Source organism: Ambystoma mexicanum, chromosome 10 (assembly GCF_040938575.1).
Source record: "Ambystoma mexicanum isolate Mex_15411 chromosome 10, UKY_AmexF1_1, whole genome shotgun sequence".
NCBI classification, from domain to species: domain Eukaryota; kingdom Metazoa; phylum Chordata; class Amphibia; order Caudata; family Ambystomatidae; genus Ambystoma; species Ambystoma mexicanum.
The window spans coordinates 1,395,694,417-1,395,714,744 of NC_090932.1; positions in this window are offsets into that span (position 1 = coordinate 1,395,694,417).

Genomic DNA, 20,328 nt, shown 5'->3' on the forward strand with positions numbered 1-20,328 from the left:
AAGCACAAGAGGTTGTCCCAGGGGTACTGCAAATATCTGAGGGTCTTTAACAGGGTGGTTCAAATGGATATGGGGAATTTGCATGTGTCCAGTAATGTAATTCAGTATGTTGAGGATCTGTTGGTTTGTAGCACTTCAGAAAAACAGTGTTGAGGAGATTCAATAACGCACCTCACCTTGCTTGCGGAGAAGGGTACAAAGTGGATTACAAAAAATTCTGGCACTGCCAGCCAGAGGTAGTATATTTGTGGCAATAAAATCACCTGCATGCAGGAAGGTAATGCCAGAGAGAGCCACCACAGTTCAGAATGCACCCCAGCCAGTCACAGTAAAACAGATGCATCAGTTTTTGTGCCTCTGTAACTACTGTAGATCAGAGATTTCTGATTACTCTAATTACGTGAGGTTCTTCCTGCAGGTGCTTAAGGAAGTGCAGAAGGTGAAAGGTCCAATAAAGTGGTCTGAGGAAATGGGGACTTGCTTCCGGGAACTCAAGACTGCGATCAGCAATGTTCTGGTCTTGGCGACCCTGAATTATAAGAAACCATTTGATTTGTTTTCACATTCAAATGGGCATGAAATGACAGAAGCCCTGACCTAGCAAACATTGCTAAGCCACAAAACTGTAGCATACTACAGCAAACTCCTAGACCCAGTGATGCAGGGACAATTACCTTGTGAGTAAGCTCTAGTGGCAGTGGCTTTTGCGGTACAAAAGTCTTCAAACTTCACTATGATATGATGTGATATCATATGGTATTTATAACGCGCCTATACGCAAGTGTTTCAAGGCACTGCGTTGTCCAATGACATTGTACATACAGCATGCAGTCTTTGCAATTTTTTGAGAAATCCAATTCAACGTTGACAACCCAAAGAGTTTCAGGATATGAGGAAGTTTTATCAATTGCATTGATACATCTTGTGTGATATCCCCTAGTCAAACCTACAACATTTGTAGCCGAACCAGTAAAACCTGAGAACATTTTCCATGATTGTGCCACTTATGAGGGAGAAGAGGTACAGTGAATGAATGTTAAACATGATGCTCTGTAAAGTGTTGAGGTACTTTTAATTGATCGGTCTTCAACCATGAACCAGGACATGGGTGAAAGGCATACAAGTACAGCAGTCGTGTGGATGGGGAATACCGGATCAGACTGAAGAGACATTTGCCTTCGCATTTATCTGCACAAGCAGCGGTACTAGTGGCAAATGTAGAGATACATTATGGGTTATCAAGATGGCAGAGAAGAGGGGTTAGGTAGTCTAACGGTCCCCTGTCCAGCATGCTTCATTGCTCTCCTGACTAGTTGGAGCATTAACTATGTCCACAGAGATCGGCTTAGTTAAATGTGCTGCGCATACCAACCACACTAATCCAATAGCTCTTGGTAATGATGCTGCAGACAAGGTGGCGAAGGAACCAGCGTATTTACCTTTTATCAATTCCCAGAAAATGGAAACCGTGTCCCAATAGGTACAGTTGAAAACAGAATAAGTTCCTAATGGAGGAACTCCTGTCCCCTGCACACTTTCACAAGCTCAATACTTGAGCAAAAAAATGAAGGGTGAATTTTGTTCAAACTCCAAGTGTATTGTTTTATAAACAAAGTTCTTCAATTATTTCAAATAACAAAACAACAATTTTTGGTCTTCAATGAAAACATCAAGACATAATTCTTTATAATCTTCATATGTAGTTTTATTTTTCAACAAGGGCCCAATGCGTTTCGAGAACAACATCTCTTCTTCAGGAGCATATTCAATGTTTCAATCACATCTAAAGAAAGATTTCAGAAGTTTATAATTACTAGTTCTGCAGAATGATTCAACAATTCATAATTTTTCACAAATATACGTATCCACGGTAAAGCTTTTGTTCAATCATATAATTGGTTCATAACCATTTATACTTATGTAATTCTCATCATTCAATAGGTAGTTGTTAATTTGCATAAACATCAACTAATGTTTGACATCTTTGAGCATCAACACTCTAGGTTGATTTGTATCTCAATTGTTATCCAATACCTATATGGAAAGTGGACATTTCTGTTGTAGCTGTCTGTTAAAGATAGATCCTATCAGTTTAGTTAATTAGGTGCTCAATAAATGGTGTAGTCAATTGATATTTGGAGGTAGTAAATACTGCTAAATCTGAAATAGTTATTTTATAGGATGATCCTAATCAACTCTATTGCAAAGACTTTATGTATGAGAGTTTCATTCTGTCTGAGTAAGAACCATTCCAGTGCCTCTATACCCACTTGATGGGTATCAATGTATATAGAGTATTGACGTCTAATGTGAACAGAATAAGGTTTGTTTCCTTTGACCGAATTTCACGAATTAGTCGTAGGTTGTTTAGGTAAGTGCAAGCAATTCTCTTGGCTTAGGCTAAGTTATAAACGAATAGGGATCCCCTTTTTTCCCCTTTCTTTTAAACATACAGAATTCTTGCTTAATATGCTTAAAATACTGTGTTTTTTAGATTACTGCAGCTGATCGAGCCAGCAGGTAAATAACCATTGGGATTACCACTTTATCTACTCTACCTCTACTGGTAATATGTCCCTTCCATCATTGAGCTATTCAGCTCTAAAAGAAGGGTAAGGGTTTCTGCCTTTATTTTTTACTCACCTTCTAGAAACTCACTATTTGAGCTGATTGGGCAATACACTTAGATAATTCATGTTGACCTTACTTTTAGGACCACCACTAGATGTGGATTGAAAAATCATTCTGTATACCATTGAGGTCTATTCAACTTAATATGATTGGTGATGCCTTAACAGTTTTCACCTGGGTATGGCACTTATCCCTCCATTATTTCTTGCTACAGAAGTGTACTTCTGAGAAAAAACTTATTTTTAAATAATTGGCTGCACCATTGAACTTAGCACCGTAATGACTAAGCAGATAGGATTTATCTTTAACAGCCAGCATCAAGAGAGGTTTTGACTTTCTATATAGACAGTGGACAGCAATGAAGACATAAATAACTTCATATTGGTGATGCTCTAAGATATGAAACATTGGTTTAGGCTTATACAAATTAACAACCACTCAAGGATGGATGAGAATTATATTAGTATAAACGGCTATGCTCCAGAAATGTACTTCTTAGTGAGATGCTTTTTGTCTTTGTTTTTAATAATTTATTGAGCACCTAATTAACTAAACTGATAGGATCTACCTTTAACAGACACCTACAACAGAAATTTCAACTTTCCATATAGGTATTGGATAACAATTGAGATACAAATCAACCTAGATTGGTGATGCTCAAAGAGGTCAAACATTAGTTTATTTTTATGCAAATTAACAACTACCTATTGAATGATGAGAATTACATAAGTATAAATGGTTATGAACCAAATATATGATTGAACAAAAGCTTTACTTTGGATACATATCTTTGTGAAGAATTATGAATTTTGTAATCATTCTGCAGAACTAGTAATTATATACTTTTGAAATCTTTCTTTAGATATCATTGAAACATTGAATATGCCGCTGAAGAAGAGATGTTGTCTTCGAAACGCATTGGGCCCTTGTTGAAAAATAAAACTACATATGAAGATTATAAAGAATTATGTCTTGATGTTTTCATTGAAGACCAAAAATTGTTGTTATGCTATTTGAAATAATTGAAGAACTTTGTTTATAAAACAATACACTTGGAGTGTGAACAAAATTCAACCTAAATTGTTCTGCTCAAGTATTGAGCTTGTGAAAGTGTGCAGGGGACAGAAGTTCCTCCATTAGGAATGTATTCTGTTTTCATTTATCTCACAACCCATATGCCAGGGTTCACTGTTATCTCCCCTGCACCTTTAAATCATTAAAAGCATCTTTGCTACAAATATAACCAACTTTATTGAATTATCTAAAATAGGAGTGCACGGTGAATACTATTGTAGACCCAATAGGTACAGTTACCAGCCCCATACACCACAGTCCTAGTGATTCAGATCATAGAAATGCAGTGGAAAGCCCCTAGAGAAGAACAGGAGCACTGGAAGATGATAGGACGTGTTCTCTCACCCACAGATTTGCTGTCAAGACAGGAGGTGACAAGGAAGGTAGTAATGCCTGCAGAGCCGCTTCTTTTGGCTCTAGAGCAACTACACTACCAGTCACATATTTCTCAGTGACAAATCGCAGCAGAGCTCTAGGATGAATTGTTTATCCCAAACCCACAAGAACAGGTAAGTAGATTTGTAGAGACTTGTGGAGTGTGCAAGGAGTCCAATCCCAGAAATACCATGAGATCAGTAAGTGGCGGGGGTCTTGCCTAGGCCCTCTGGCCCATTCAAGGAGCTCTACATTGACTTTGTGGACATGATTACGAGGTGCAGTAACTTCAGATATTTGTTTTTGGTGGCTTGTCCATTCTCCCGGTGGCTTGAGGCTGGTCCTTGCGTACATCCTGATGCTAAATCAACAGCTAGACTTCTCGTGAGAGATGTGTTACCGCGGTGGGGAATTTATGAGGTCCTAAAATCTGACAATGGAACCCACTTCTTTAATGCCTTGTTCAGAGAAATTACGTTGCTTTTGGGGACCAAGCACAGGTTGTGCTTAGTTTACCACCCGCAAGCCAACAATATCATGAGAGGCTCAATGGGATCCTTAAAGCCCATTTAGCCACGTTATGTATTGAATTGAAAAAATCCTGGTACTATTGCCTTCAGCTGGCATTGTTTTATTTGAGAAATCAGACAGGGAAGGACCCCCATTTAAGTCTTCATGAAATCATGAAAGGGCGTAGGTTACACACACCTCTCTCACCTGCAAGCACAGCACCAGATGCACACAAAGCTGCAGTGGTCCTAGGACAGGAGTTTAGTGAGTACCTTAGGGCTTTAACAAAAAGTGTTAAGATTATATCTTCACAGGTTGTGCTTTCTCACCAACAGACAACAGGAGAAAGTGGCAGAGCTACCGAGGATCAACTCACAACACAGCTGCTCCCGGGAGATTGCATCTTTGTCCGCACCTTTGTGCATCACTGGAACAAACTATGTTTCCGTGGGCCTTACTGAGTTATTACTCGACTCTGACTGCTCTGAAGGTGGAGGGCAACAAGAATCGGATTCATCTCAGTAATTCCCGAAGAGATACAAGCAACCTCCACAGGAGCCGGCACAAAGTTAAGTACAACCCAAGCACTCACGGTGCATTCCAGTACAAAGGGTGAGGGGGTGAATGAAGATCCAAAATTTGAAACTTTTGGTTTAGGAAAGCAATGACTAAACTTATAAATTGTGTGAAAATGAATGCTTCTGCTTTTTATGGTCCTTGTGTCATCATGTCTGAAGATGACAACTAGTGTAAACACAGAAAGTTTCAATTTGTCTAGTTTTGTGGAATTTCAAGAGATAATGTCAATAGAAACATGTTTTCACAGCAGATAACATATGGTATAGCCATATAAGGAAGTTGGAGGTAGAGAGATCCGTATGATATTGCTACATCTGCTCTCTCACCCCCATGTTTCTGGCATCCCTAGGGTTTTTATCCCGAGTGAGGTAGAGGTACCAGATGCGCTATGTCTAGTGCACCTAGCCTGGTGCAGGGTCTGAGGGCAGTATAAAGGTCAGTCAATTACGGCATCCATCATATCAATCGAAGAAGACTGTTCAGTTGCCGATCGTAAAGAGCAGAAAACGATACAGTGTGTTCAAAGATCCCATTTAACTATGGAAGGGGCTATTCTTTCTAAAAAAAATCCATGGGAGCAAGGGGCGAAGAGTTTCAGAGCTGGAGGTATGAGGGGATTTTCAGAAGAAGGGGTGGCATGAATAAACCAAAAATGCGGAAATGTATGGAGAAGTTACTTGTAATGTCTAACGTGACTCAAACAGCCAGAAAAACCTGTTAAGATACCTACACTTACCCATTTACTTCTGTGTTTCAAGGGCAATGGCACAGTGCCTGTTGGCACTAAAGGGAACTACAGCCACACGCTTCACATCACTGATATTGTTGGAGGGACGGCTGCCCTTCTAGATAACTTCAGGACCTGTGAACCACACGCATGTAGGCAGTTGGCTCTAGCCAGAGGAGGTGTGTGCAGTTTCTTTACCCTTCACGTGCCAGTTCTCGTCATCCCTGAGGAACATCTAGTTTTGGCTTGTCCAACGCCTGGAGTTACATCTGTGCTTCTGTTATCCCCTCTGCCCCTTGCATCCCTTTTATCATCTTATATGGGCAAACCAAGGAATTTGTTCAACCGAAATCAGGAACAATTGCAATGTAGTAGACTATCCAATTACCTCTCAGCAGCATCATCCACAAATTTAATGGACATTCCTGATCAATTTCAACTGTTCAGCCACACCAAGCCTTCTTTGCATCCCTTTTGGCACCTTGCATCCCTTTTGGCACCTGGCATCCAAGCAGTGGCAAATGCCAAATGGCTCCATGTGACAAGGTACAAACTTCTGCTATTCGTCAACACATTCAGGTCACCGTTTAGTGCCATTATGGAAGGGTTATGGGCACTAAGGCTAATGATTTTGCAGAACCGGTACTTTCTCGACCTCCTGACGGCAATGGAGGACAGAGTATGCAACAAATTGGGAGTACATCCTGCGCATGTGTGCATCCCAATGACACAGAGAACGGTACCTTGACAAAACTATCGCTGCTTTGCATCATTTCAAAGTGATCATGGAGAATGGGGTAGGAATTACCAATGATTCATGGCTCGATTCTTTGTTTTCTTGGGTATCTTCTTGGTTGAACCTCGCTGTGAACATCCTGTTGCCTATCTTTGTCTTTTTCTTTATTCTTTTCTGTTCCTGTCAATTGCTCTTATGATGTTGTTCTGCCCAGATACCGGAAGCTGCTGCTATGATCACTGTGACCCTGCCCAAGGCTAGGGCCACTACCACTTCATTCCATAAGGGTACTCAAACTGAAGTTGTCTTGTGTCCTTCACCAAATTGGCATGATTGTGTGGAGCAGCAGGTTGATTACAGACATGCTGGGGGGGTGAGTTGGGATTGTTCAGCAGGGGAGAATGCCCATATTGGGACCATTATGAGGGATGGCTGTAGGGTTGTTCCCCAAGAAGATGATTATGATTTGTTAGTTAAATTATTAACTAAAGAGGGGAATGTTGGGATGGTCAGGAAAGGTCCCCATGAGCAAGGGGGGTTTATGTTTGTGTGTCATATTGATGACTGGAAATGCGGCGAACAGAGTGCGATGTTGCAATTTCATATGTATTCAGTGTAGTTATTTATGGATGGAATATGTTACTGTAGTGTTACCTTTTGTTTAGAATTGATACATATGAGCTTACACAAGCACAGAAAGATAAAATGTTAAAACCACCAAATGAAATATAAACACAATTCATACATGGGGTGCTTATGTATGTGGAAACTGAGAGACGGGGGCAGTTTTTAATGTGCATGCATGGAAGAGGGCTGGTCATAGAGAACCCACTATGAAGAAAATATGACAGTTATTAAACATGCATGCACAGGGAATTTGTGAATCTAAATTTAGTGGGCTTTTTACAAATGGATTAAAACATGGCAGTCAGGGCTGTTTTGCAAAGTGAACGTTGACTTTTGAGAAACTGATTCTGTGGAATTTCAAAGACCAGAGGATGGGTAAATAACCTTCGTGTTCAGCTCAGCTGAAGGAGATGGCCATGGGGTTTATGGTCTGATAAGTATCACAGGCAGCAGATGGAATCTCCTGAATGCATGTGAGCTTGACAGAGGGTTTCACTATTTGTTTTTGGTCAGCAGTAAAACACTGGGTGAGTCAATGCCCAAGGCTAAGTAATTGAAATCCAGGAGTTTCAATTGTATTTTCAGACGTGCTGTATGCGATGAAATGGCAGTTATTTAGATTACAATGTTCCAATTAAATCAGTGACCTGGGGAATGAGACAGTTATCAGTAATTCAAAGAGAACTTGTGTACCCAACCTACTTTAAACTGCTTGAAATATTTTTGCGAACCATGGGCAATTAAAAGTTAAGGTCGAAAGGGCTTAGGCCAGTTATTACTAGCAATGAATTATGTTTGGGTTCAAGTTTTTAACGGAATGATGATGTCATGATCCACCACTGATGAATATTAGTTAGGGCTATCTTGAGTAGAAGCAATTGGGTCGGCCTTCATCAGGACAGAGACAACAAGTATAAGTGAGTGATCCTATGCGTTTGTAGTCAGGTGCACAAGGGCACAAGATCTGAGAGCCCCCGTCTTCAGATGCAAATTGGGGGAAATTACTCAGGGAAAAATTCCAGTCAAACTTATGATATTGTGATGTGCGATTTATTCAGCCATCAGGCGTACATTAGCCAAGAAAGCTTGCAATCTTAGCTCAGGGATCCTCAGGGTGTGAACAGTGACATGTCCAACATGTTTAAGTCACAATTTACCACAAAGCTGATGCGGCTTTCACAAAGTCATGCAGTATGTCAGGGACACAAAACAATGGCCTCCGGTCTTCAGACTGTTCAAGCTAGCTAAACCTATGGGTCAAATCATCTTTGTGATTGCGTGACCTCCTGAAAGTCATACACAGTTTAGGCCAGATACTGTTTTTCAAATGTTCATTTCCCTGGAATTATAGTATGAGTATCTATAATAGGTCGGTCTAACTTGCTCACTGGCAGTTCACAAGGATCTTCCCCATTTCACAGCTCAGGAAATGACACCACAATTTACTGCTGCCCTTCTATGGGATAGGTCAGGCCCACATACACCTGTTCAACCACCCCACTTCCATTATATTCCAAACCAATATACCCTTTGTTATCACCCCCTGTGTCTCTACCTACCCCAATCTTCCACTATACAATTTGGTAGAAGGTGACATGGTGAAACGGCTGTGGTGGCATAGGTATACCGTTCCATACGTTGTGATCAATCTAATTTCACACTGTGTCTGAGATTATGTTCTTTTAAATCATCATACATCATTCTAACTTTTGCTGCAGTATTTTCTAAAACCTTTGAGCCGCAACCTCTACTCGTGAATCTATCAAGCATACCTCATTGTGTAATTCTATAATAATCTGTCTTTACAATATTGTTTATTGGTTACATATCCATCCATTATAGTTGCCCTAATATCGAAAAAATCTATTCTACTTTCAACATGTAAATGTATTAATTGTACATGTATACCATCACTGTTCAAACAACTCAAATTCATTTGATTAAGCACTATTTCTCAACTTTTATTAACGTACTTATGTATTATGTTATTATTCAGTGTAATATGTCTTGGTATGTATTATTATATCAATAATATTCTTTGTTTTGACTTCAATTGACTTTGTTTTATGATCTCATGTCTTTGTGAATTATATTACTCTGACATCCCTCAACGTTATATATTTGAGTCCAAAACCCATAAGTGGAATCCAAGACAATGACGAGCAGATACAACAATTGCCATATGTACTATGTTGAACTTTCAATGGTTTCTGTGAGATTTTGTTTGAGGTTACTACTCCTCTACGTAAAGGGAGCAAGATTCTTCACAAACACTTTTTTCTATTTACATAAATTACGTTAAAATACCCCACATAATATTTTTAAACTCTGAAAATGTCTTAGCTCATGTGCATGGGCTTTTCCACTATTAATCAATAAAACAAAATTAACATTGTATATGATCTCTCCATCTTCAGTTTTTTTCAGTCCATATGAAGCACTTTTCCCAGTGAACCATAAATAGGTATGCATACCAAATGTATTAATGTTTTGTCATATTACCATGCTATTTGTCGAGCACATTGTTGCCACACATGATGTACGTCTGGTGCTGAATATTGGCTAACCGTGTTGATAGATCTTGTGTAATGTTTTGCTTGCTGAAATTGAAATGTTTTCAGTTCATTTCTAAAAGGCCGATGATCTTGTGTGACTTAAGCAAAACTCAAGGATGATTGCTTAAAGATTTTGAATTAATCAAAACCATGGGCATTGCTCTGGGCATTGGTCCAGATCATTGTTTTTCAGACTGCCTTTCCTTTGCAGAATGCAAAAAACCATTGCAAATCAGGTTTAGTCTCAATCCAAAAGGTACAGTCTAGCCCAAACTGCTAGGTCACATCCATTCTGCTTGAAACCACAAGGAACACAAGACATGTTTCACCATCATTTGTCATCATTAGTGAGGTGTAGCTTGCGTCTCTAGACCTTATAGGCTTGGAACCACACTGGGCATACCCATCCAACCCAGGGTGACTTAAGCAAAACTGAAGAGTGATGGCTGGAAGGTTTTAAATTAATCGCATCCATGGGCCTTTTATACCATTGACCATGAAGTTGTGATGGTGCAGATAAGACTGGTGATGCGTAAGGTCACGCCCCACCTGCTCCCAAATGACAGCAAACATATAGAATAAGAAAGCTGAATAAGGTGCCATTTTGTGTATTTCATCGCCATGTAGAGCATAACACAGGTAGCATTAGAGTTAATTTGCCACACTGTAGGGCTAGGTTGCTGAATACATAGAGAGGGAACATAGCAAATGGAGGTATACCCAGTTAGGTAGGGCTAACATATATAAAGCAGCATTATTAATTACAAGTGAAACATGGTTTATTCCCTTTGCAAGGCCCTGCACAGCATATTGTTAAGAAAGTATTGCCATTTAATTTAAATAGCTTAGTAGGGATTTGTGTTTGTCCACGATGGTGTTCATAGCACTAGAAGGACCAAGGCTGAGAGAAAGGGAGGATAGCTGAAACTGCACAAATAGGTCTTTCTCATGGGTTCAGTTTAGATAAGTAACAATTAAGTTTGTTCTGTTGCTAACAGACAGAAATATGCAAGTTTCCATTGCCAGGTGCACACAGTAACGTTGACTAGCAAGGTACACCTGCAGCAACTCCAAAAGTGAACGCAGTTAAACTCACGCATGAAGAACACATTATCAGGATTGAATAAATTGACGGCAGAAGATGTAATACACTGGCTTCATACTAGAATGAATGAGCTATGTGGGTCATGACCCAATTAGATCAAAAACCTGTAGGCAGCAAAATGTATCAGAGGGAGCACAGGATGAGCAGTCCTAGGACGAGCAGTCCAGGGACGAGCAAACTGTCTGGGAAGTAGGGCCCAGCATAGGGATGATGAGATTGGAGTGAGTTTTGATAGTTTTCCTGCCAAGGCAATGTTTCGAATTTCTCTCTTCCCACCAGAAGCTAATTGGACTGTTGTGGATAAGTGTAACACCCAGGCCACATCAGTAACAGGCACCAGTATTTTAACGATTGTCATCAAGTTGTGGTGCCAACCAATCAGAGCCCAGTCCAATGATGTCCGGGACATGATGACTCACATAGTGAGGGGAAATGTGTAAACTTTATTTTTTATGAATATGACGAAGCTTGTTTCTTTATGCACCTTATTTTAGTTGGTGTGGATTATTGGCGGCGTGTTTTCACTTAGAGTGCAGTGAGATTTCCAAAGTCCTCGGAAGGGTCGAAGGCTCCTAGCTGCATCCATTGGACGGTGGTGTTGGCCCAACGAGGGCAGAATATGGGCACACAAACAAGGAGGTTGGAAAGCACTGAGTTCTGCAAGAGTCCTGCCCAATCTTGTTAGTGAACATGCTGGACTAGGGAGTGCAGGCAGTTGTATGAGGTTTGGCATCGGAGGGACTCGTAAATCCTAGGACATGAGTAGATCTGTGCACGAAGAACGAAAGCTGTGTACATATGTATGATTTGTTGTTTGTTTAAGTGTTGAGGCCTAGAAGAAGAGGAAAAAGAGATATTTCTGGTGAATTAGGTAGTGATATCCTGTTGATGTGACCCAGAGAGACCATGTGGTTGTAGAAGTAGAAATGATAAAGCGATATTGAAGAAAGTAATTCCCCTATTGTATTAAGGGAAGACAGCACTGCTTAGGTTTACTATTGTGAAGAAAAGAGGATATTCCCAGAGGGCATGCTGTGTAGACAAGGTTCCGTATATGAGGAGAGGACCAAGTTATAAAGCATTAGTGTTTTGTATGTATATATTTCCTATGTAAAGCGCTTTAGATTAAAGCACTACATAAAAACAAATTATTGTTTTAATTATTATTGGTTGCTGTATATTTTGGGTATATAATAAAAGGTGGGATGGTAAAAAAGGGAATAATGTGATGGACCCTGTTGGACTAGTGTTGATTTATACAATTAGTAAGTAGAGTATATTATTGTATAGGATGATTTTCCCACTGGCACACATGTGAAAATCACTCCCCCAATATCGGGAGAAAATTGTCAAGTACCATACCGAATGGTTACAGGACAGTGCGGATACTGTTTAGGCCACTTCTTTAACCCACGGCCTCAGTGGCCCCCTTCTTCCTGACATGAGTCATGTGAGGAATTGAATAGTGACCTGGTGAAAGGTGGAGGGCAGAGGGAAAATATGGAGAACATTTTGGTCCCTTGTGCGAACTCTAGTTCCCACTATCAGAGAGTAATTCAGTATAGCCCCCCATGTCAGACACGAGAATGGATCCAAATTTAAACTCATTGTATTTGGAGTGTATTTTTGTTTTGTTGAGGAGACTTGGAGCCACATCAAGAGGATGTCGGTAACCGGCGGTGCTACCAGCGGATTGCCACTGTGCTCATAACACTGAGTCTACCACCTGATATTCCAGTGCCACCGGGACATTACAAGTTCTGGTGGGCCGGAATATCAGGTGGCGGAATTGGGAAGTCCCCATTCCTGTGGAGGAGTCCACGGGAATGGGTTAACAGAAGCACTGGCACTGTTGTTAATGGGGCCAGTGCTTCTGTGAAAACTCTGCAGTCTGGGGCCGTTGCGCCCAACAGGTCAGACCGGCACCCCAGGCGACCGGCACCCGTATTTCTCCGGACTGTCACACTTAAAATGAGGCCTGTGGTCTCCATTGAATAGACACTTTATTCTTTCTTTCTTTAACGAGATACCTCGATTACGCTCACTGCGATCAGCTGATATACTGCAGGTGGAATTCCTCAAAAAGGATAGGATTGACCTAATCAGATAGCATTTTGGCTCTCGGATGGTCAAAACTATTGTCCTGGATGAGGCCACCTAATTATATACAATTGGTTACAATATGTTTGAGTGTTAAGAAGTGCAGATGAGTCTACTTTGGGTGTTGTTAAGAAGCATGTCTCTTTGGTGGTGCAGTATCTAAAGTGTCGCTAAGAATTTGGGTGATGAGTAAATACCAATTTGCAAATTGGTTACTGGACACAAATAACAAATTCGTCACACGTAAGGGGACTTGAGGTGGCCAGGAGAAACTGAAGAAGATCGATAAAATTGGCTAGCTGGAACACCCGTGGGCACTCACATCTCTTGTTTTCCTCGTTTGATAAACTTTGTGGTGACGCATTTGACATAATATGTCTCCAGGGAACATGGTTGGAATCAGCTCTGATACTGGACAGTTTTACTACATATGTGGCTGTGACGCAGCAGTGCTGAAAGGGCGGCCATACGGGGCTCTCTTAGTTACTGTTAGGATGGAATCCAAAAACCCTAACATGTTAACTGTCAGAATTGTAGGAATCGACAAGGGTAGTAACAATAGTCATGTATATATTTGATTAAATGTATACTTCAACCAAACCATACCATCGATGAAATAGCGCCTATAACAACCAAAATGCAACGTGCTGATAAAAAGTCCCACTTCTGGTTCAATGAAGAATTAGTTTCCCTAAGAAGAACCAAACGTTCACTTGAACACGCCCATAATAAACATCCCACCCCTGACTCAGCCAAAGCCTTTAAGGACGCCAACAAAATCTACAAAACAGCCACTATCTCCCACAAAGCCAATGCCTTCAACACGCGTATCAGTAACGCCTCATCAGACTCTAAAGTACTCTTTTCTATCCTTAGAGAGTTAGAAAATCCCACCCCTATCACAACCCCGGCCAATTCCAGTAAAGAATGGTGCACCACCATACAAGACGCACTTGCCTCCAAAGTTGCTCCGTTACAAAACTAAAAAATTACCAAAAGACTGTTATTAGCAGATAAAAATGCCTCAATCATTAGCCTCCTCTCCATCCACAATGAAAATACTAAGGCCTTATTCTACTTCGCCCCGGTCACTCACAAATTAGTGCTTGACACCATCTCTAAGATAAAAACCTCTAATTGTAAAGTGGATAACGTACCAGCTAAACTATCAAAGCATGTGCATCCAACCTCACTCCTACCATCACCAACTTTGTCAATTCCTCATTCAACACTAACACAGTCCCAGCCAGTATCAAAGAAGCCTGGGTCACCCCTCTTCTAAAATAAACAACACTGGACCCCACAGTACCAACCAATTATCGGCCAATAACAACGGTCCCATTTCTACTTAAATTCATAGATAAAATAGCATAAACACAAATCCAAGCACCCCTCGAACAGAACCAGTTCCTCGGAACGGGACACTCCGGCTTTAGGCCTAATCATAGCACAGAAACAGCCCTCCTGGATCTCAAAATCCAGATGGACACAATCAGAGATTCTGGGAAACTCTGCATACTTTTGCTGTTAGTCCTTTCCGCAGCCTTTGACCTGGTGGACCATGATAAACTATGTCCCTCACTAGCCAATACACCATTATTAGTATTAATGCCTGCCTGTTAAGTTTGTAAATAATGTTCACGATTGTATTGTTTGATTTTCTGCCTGTAATTAACTACTGGATTCTCTCGCAAATGTAAGACTAAAGGCCAAAGCTGTCTGTAACATGCCGTGATACCTCAGGGTCTGGGCGTGTAACAAATGAAATAAATAAATAAAATAAAATAAATCCGATAGAGAGGTTCTTAGCGGAGCTGGCGGATGCATTTGCATTCTGGGTTGAAGAGTGCAATCCTTTATTTACGGGAGCCCTTAATAAAAATGCCTAGATGAAATCTGGCACTCGTAAACACTGTGGATAAATAAAAAATCAATTATAAGGGATAAGGGTGATTTGATCTGGGCAGCATTGTAATTATGGGATTTATGTGTCCTTAATGGAGGCATCACAAGTGATTGTGCTCTCAATTCTACGTGGAATTCTACGTGGAAAAACTCCCATTATAAATCGACTATACCATTATAAATCGACTATTGACTAAATTTTTGTCGCAAGTGACATTTGATCAGTTTGTTTAAAGTTGCAAATTAGAGACTCAGATGACAGTGATGACAACGTTTTGGCTTTGGAAATTTTTCTCCCAATAACTAATGTATCAATGGTGAGCAGTCCGCTCATAGTTTAAGTGAGGCAAAGACACAAGGCCTTAGTCTGGTGTCAAAGAATAGGAACCCGTTTTAATCACTGTGTGACTTTGCTCTTAAAAAATAATGATGGTGTTTTAACTGATCCTTATGGCTATCCAGACACGGTGCAGAGATTGCTTGGGTGTTTTACTGGAACATTGGGTCCAAAAACAGGCCCTCATTTACAAATAGACTATTGCATGCCTTTGACAGTGAAATACAGATTGAAAAGAAGACATTGGGCCTCATTATGACCCAGGCGGTAATCTTCCGTCATTACCGCCATGGCGCAATGAGCGTTTACGCCGTGGGCCGATGGCGTAAAGAGCGCCACATTACGACCGATCGCGCACGAGCATTACGCCATGGCGGTAATGCAATTAACGCCATGGCGGAAAAGGCCCCTACCGGCATCGTAAAGCGAGCAAGGTGCACTTCCGCCACCGTAAGTAGCGGCCACCGTAATTAGCGGCCACCGTAATTAGCGGCCACCGTAATTTGCGGTGGCCGTAAAAAGCAGAACCGGAAATAGCGTCATCGCGCCGGAACGGGAAACAGCACGTCGGCCATCTTTAAAAACACAATCCATTGCCATCCTACCGAACAACACCAGATCCAACCCTGACACCTGTCCCAACCAATCACCCACCCATCCAAATACCCAAAAATGCCTAAAGCTGTTAAGAAGGCATGTGACCGCCAGCGCCAGGAAAGATTCAGCCGGGAGGAACTCTGCATGCTTGCGGAGACCCTGCAAGACAACGCAGCTGTCGTTTTCTCCCCGGAAATGACCAGGACAGCGATAGGGAAAAAGAAGGCCATCTGGGCCCTGGTGGCCGAGCGTGTCAGCGCGGTGGGGACCGTACCCCGTACCCCACAGCAGTGCAGGAAGCGCTGGGACGTCCTCCGCATACGGGTCAGAGCCATCATCTCTGCGAACCACAACCTTGCCCTGGGTACCGGTGGAGGGTCGGAATCCCCACTAAAACTCCAACCGTGGGAGGAGATTTGTGCAACCACGATTGGCATGGAAGCCATTGAAGGCGTCGGAGGGATGGAAAGGGGAGCTCCGACATCAGGCGATGAAGGTAGGTGCCTCAAACAAGACATGCCATAGTCACTGCAGTCCATTCATGTGTAGCACAAGGTTGCCCTAGAGTGTAAATGCAACACATTTCCACACTGCCCATAGCCACATGCGAGCACCACCCTGTATACACTGCTGGCACCCGCATACCTGCATCCACATTCCACACTAAAAGGAAACAACCTGCATGGCCCTGCCTGAAATCTGCCTCATCTACTGACCAGAATAATGTCTATCATTGTCATTCCAAAGTCCGCAGACCCATCAATAACGCCCTCCCTCCTTTGCTCCACCACAGGCACAGATTCACACCCCGAGGACCAGGACACCCCTGCGACGAAGAGAGCCAAGAAGGCCAATAATCCCGTACCCGCACCCTCAACCTCAGCTGCAGTGAGGCAGACCCCACAACAAGCAGGACCCACTGCAAGCATACCGGACGTCCCACCGGCAAGCACCCTTGTAGTCAGCAGGCCAGCAGCAGCTGCTCCACCTCTACCAACATTGCCTGCCACAGAAGGCACCGGGTCAGCGGCCAGCAGCAACATGGGTGAGACAGCGGCAATAGCTGCATGTTCAGACTCAGACATTGAGGTGCACGAAGTCAGAAGCCCCACTGACCTACTACATTCCCCCTGTTTGTCAGACGCCAGCCCCCATGAGGATCACACACAGGGGCACACAGAGGTAGAGGAGTGGCCTTCTACCCCATGCCCAGTCCTCAGTCCACAGGAGGGGAGCAGCCCCTCCATCACACCACCAGCACTGGCCATGGGCCAGCAGGGGCAGCAGTCCCTCGAGGACATCACAGAACGGCAGCAACAACTGTCCACGATGCTGGCTGAGCATGCCGCGGAATGTGTGGGGGCTAGGGCAACCATTGAACAGGCCACGGAGACCCTAAGGGCCGAAGTAGCGCAGAGCACTGCCACCCTGAGGGATGCCATGCAGGCCATGTCCAGGGACATCTGTGCTAAACTTGCCGGCTTGCGTCGTGCGCTCACTGAGCTCACCCACACCCTACAGGACGTGCATGCACGGGGGCAGGCAGGGACATCCTCCACTGCCAGTTCTGCACAGAGCAGCCCCGTCTGACGTTCCGGACGTAACCTGCGCTCCACAGTGGGGTGCCCCGGGGGCCGGGAGAGGGGGCTTGTAACAGCCTGTGGCCACTGTCATAGGCATCTGTTGACACCTACATGGGGTGTGTTGGGGTGTGCAGGGGGAGAGGGGAGGGGGTGTGTTGGGGTGTGCAGGGTGGAGGGGGGAGGGGGTGTGTTGGGGTGTGCAGGGGGGAGGGGGGAGGGGGTGTGTTGGGGTGTGCAGGGGGGAGGGGGGAGGGGGTGTGTTGGGGTGTGCAGGGGGAGGGGGGAGGGGGTGTGTTGGGGTGTGCAGGGGGGAGGGGGGAGGCGGTGTGTCACGACGTTTCATAGTTTAAATACACTTTCTTTCCCAAAATGAAATGTGTGGACATTTTCATTGCGTATGTGTGCTTTATTGGTGTACAGTCCACAGTGTGCATGTCCCAGAGACACACAATGCCCCAAGTGCAGTCTCCATGTGATTCACACCAGCCGTGTGTGCTAGAAGCAGTGGTCGATGATACTTTGGCGCATTGCACGCCCCTCCTGTGCGTCGCCTCCTCCATGGGGTGCCGCCCCATCTGCACCTTCCTCATCCTCATCGTCAGGTAGTTGCAGTTCTGCGTCAGGGGGCAGGAGCACATTCCGCCTGACGCACATATTGTGTAGCATGACACATGCCATGACGATCTTTGCCACCTTCTCATGGTGGTACAGGAGTGCCCCACCAGACCTGCTGAGGATTCGGAACCGTGCCTTCAATAGGCCGAATGTCTGCTCTATGACCACACGAGTACGTGTATGTGCACGGTTGAAGTCCTCCTCGTGCTGGTTCTGCGGGTTCTGGACTGGTGTAAGGAGCCACCTCTTCAGGGGATAGCCTGCATCACCTGTATGTAGGCGAGAATGTATGTGTCAGTCATGTCGTCTGATCAAGGACATGATGTGCCACCATGGCTTGCATCCAACTGTTACTTCGGCTCACTTCTACATGCACTAATTGATTCACACAATGCAACCAGTATATGCTCATGGCTCCCATGGCCTGTTTTGCATGCCATCACCCAATGTATGCAGGGGGGTTCAGTGCATTGTGAGTGCCCATCCTCTGTCTCCGTTCTCTGTGTTACTCACAGCCAGGTGGAGTATGCATCATTCCCCCCCCTTTCAGCCAGGTGGAGTATGCATCATTTCACCCCCCCTATCAGCCAGGTGGAGTATGCATCATTCCCCCCCCCTATCAGCCAGGTGGAGTATGCATCATTCCCCCCCCCTATCAGCCAGGTGTAGTATGCATCATTCCCCCCCCTATCAGCCAGGTGGAGTATGCATCATTCCCCCCCCCCTTTCAGCCAGGTGGAGTATGCATCATTCCCCCCCCTATCAGCCAGGTGGAGTATGCATCATTCCCCCCCCTATCAGCCAGGTGGAGTATGCATCATTCCCCCCCCCATCAGCCAGGTGGAGTATGCATCGGTACGTCATTCACCTGCCCACTTCCATGACATTGGACTCACCGAGTAGCCAGGATCTTGGGCCTGCATGTTGCTCCATGTAGCGTGGTATTGTGGAGTTCCTCAGGACCATGAATCATCGGTTGATCCGGGGAATCGGGCACAACAATGTGTGATGATCTTGTTGGAGTCACAGACCATTTGCACGTTGATTGAGTGGAACTGTTTCCGGTTGCGGTACGGTACCTCCATGGCACGTGGAACCACCAATTCCACATGGGTGCAGTCGATAGCACCAATGCAACCAGGTATGCCGGCTAGTGCATGGAAACCCACTTTGGTGTTTGCAATGTCCTGGGCAGTCCGTGGTAATGAGATGTGGTCGTCTGTGTGCTTGAGGAGGGCATCGAGCACTTGGATGAGTGTTTGTGAGAATAATGGTTGTGAAATGCCATGCAAGTGCCCCACTGTGTGCTGGTAGGTGCCTGTGGCCAGGAAGTGGAGTACAGACACTACCTTCAGTAGGGGGGGGGGATGGCGGTTGGAGTTTCTATCATGCTGACGATGTCGTTGTGTATCATGTCTACGATGGCGGTGATGGTGTCCCGGTCCAAACGGTACAGGGTGTGGATCTGCTCAGCAGTGAGGTTGAATGGATTGGCTCTGATGCGTGGGATTGGGGGCTGCCTGCGTGGTGGCACTGGCTGTGCTGGTGGGGCTTGCTGGGCCTGCCTTGCCCTCCTTCTCCTCCTGCATCTCCTCTGTGCTGCCTGTTGTTCTTGTTGCTGTTGTAGCACATGCATTGCTATCAGGTCCTCCAGCCCCAACATTGCTAGTTGTATTGGTATCATTGTGGAGTGTGACTGGGTGAGGGAAGGGGTGGGGTGTGCTCTTTTTGTACTTCCTGAGTCTGTATTGCCTTCACATGTGCTGTTTCTGTGCACCTGTGGCAGCTGCATTCACTTTACATGGCTCTTTACGGTTGGTTCGCAATGGCGTAATTAGCACCATGGCGGTAAGGTACTTAACGGGCTGGGTGATGGCGTTAGGTGCATGTCCGCTTGGGTCGGCATTTGCGTACCTTTCCGCCATGGCGCTAAGTACGGTGTGGCCGGTCGCGTGCGCGCATCCTTAGCGCAGTTAGCGGCAGCGTTAACTACAATGCCGCTAATGGCATCGTAGTTAACGGTCACGGGTCATGATCGGACCTGGCGGAAAACGATGGCGGTAACCATTTACCGCCATCGTTTTTCACTTAGCGCCAGGGTCGTAATGAGGCCCATTAAGTTGAAAGCTCAAGAGTCTAAGAAGACGCAAGTGCGGAAAATATTCCTGTAAAGTTTGTAGGCTGCAACTAGTATGTAAAAATTGGCTAAGAAGCCATAGGTTCATTTTAGCTCAGAATGACGCAGAGGTCATGTTGAGTGCAGTTACTACAA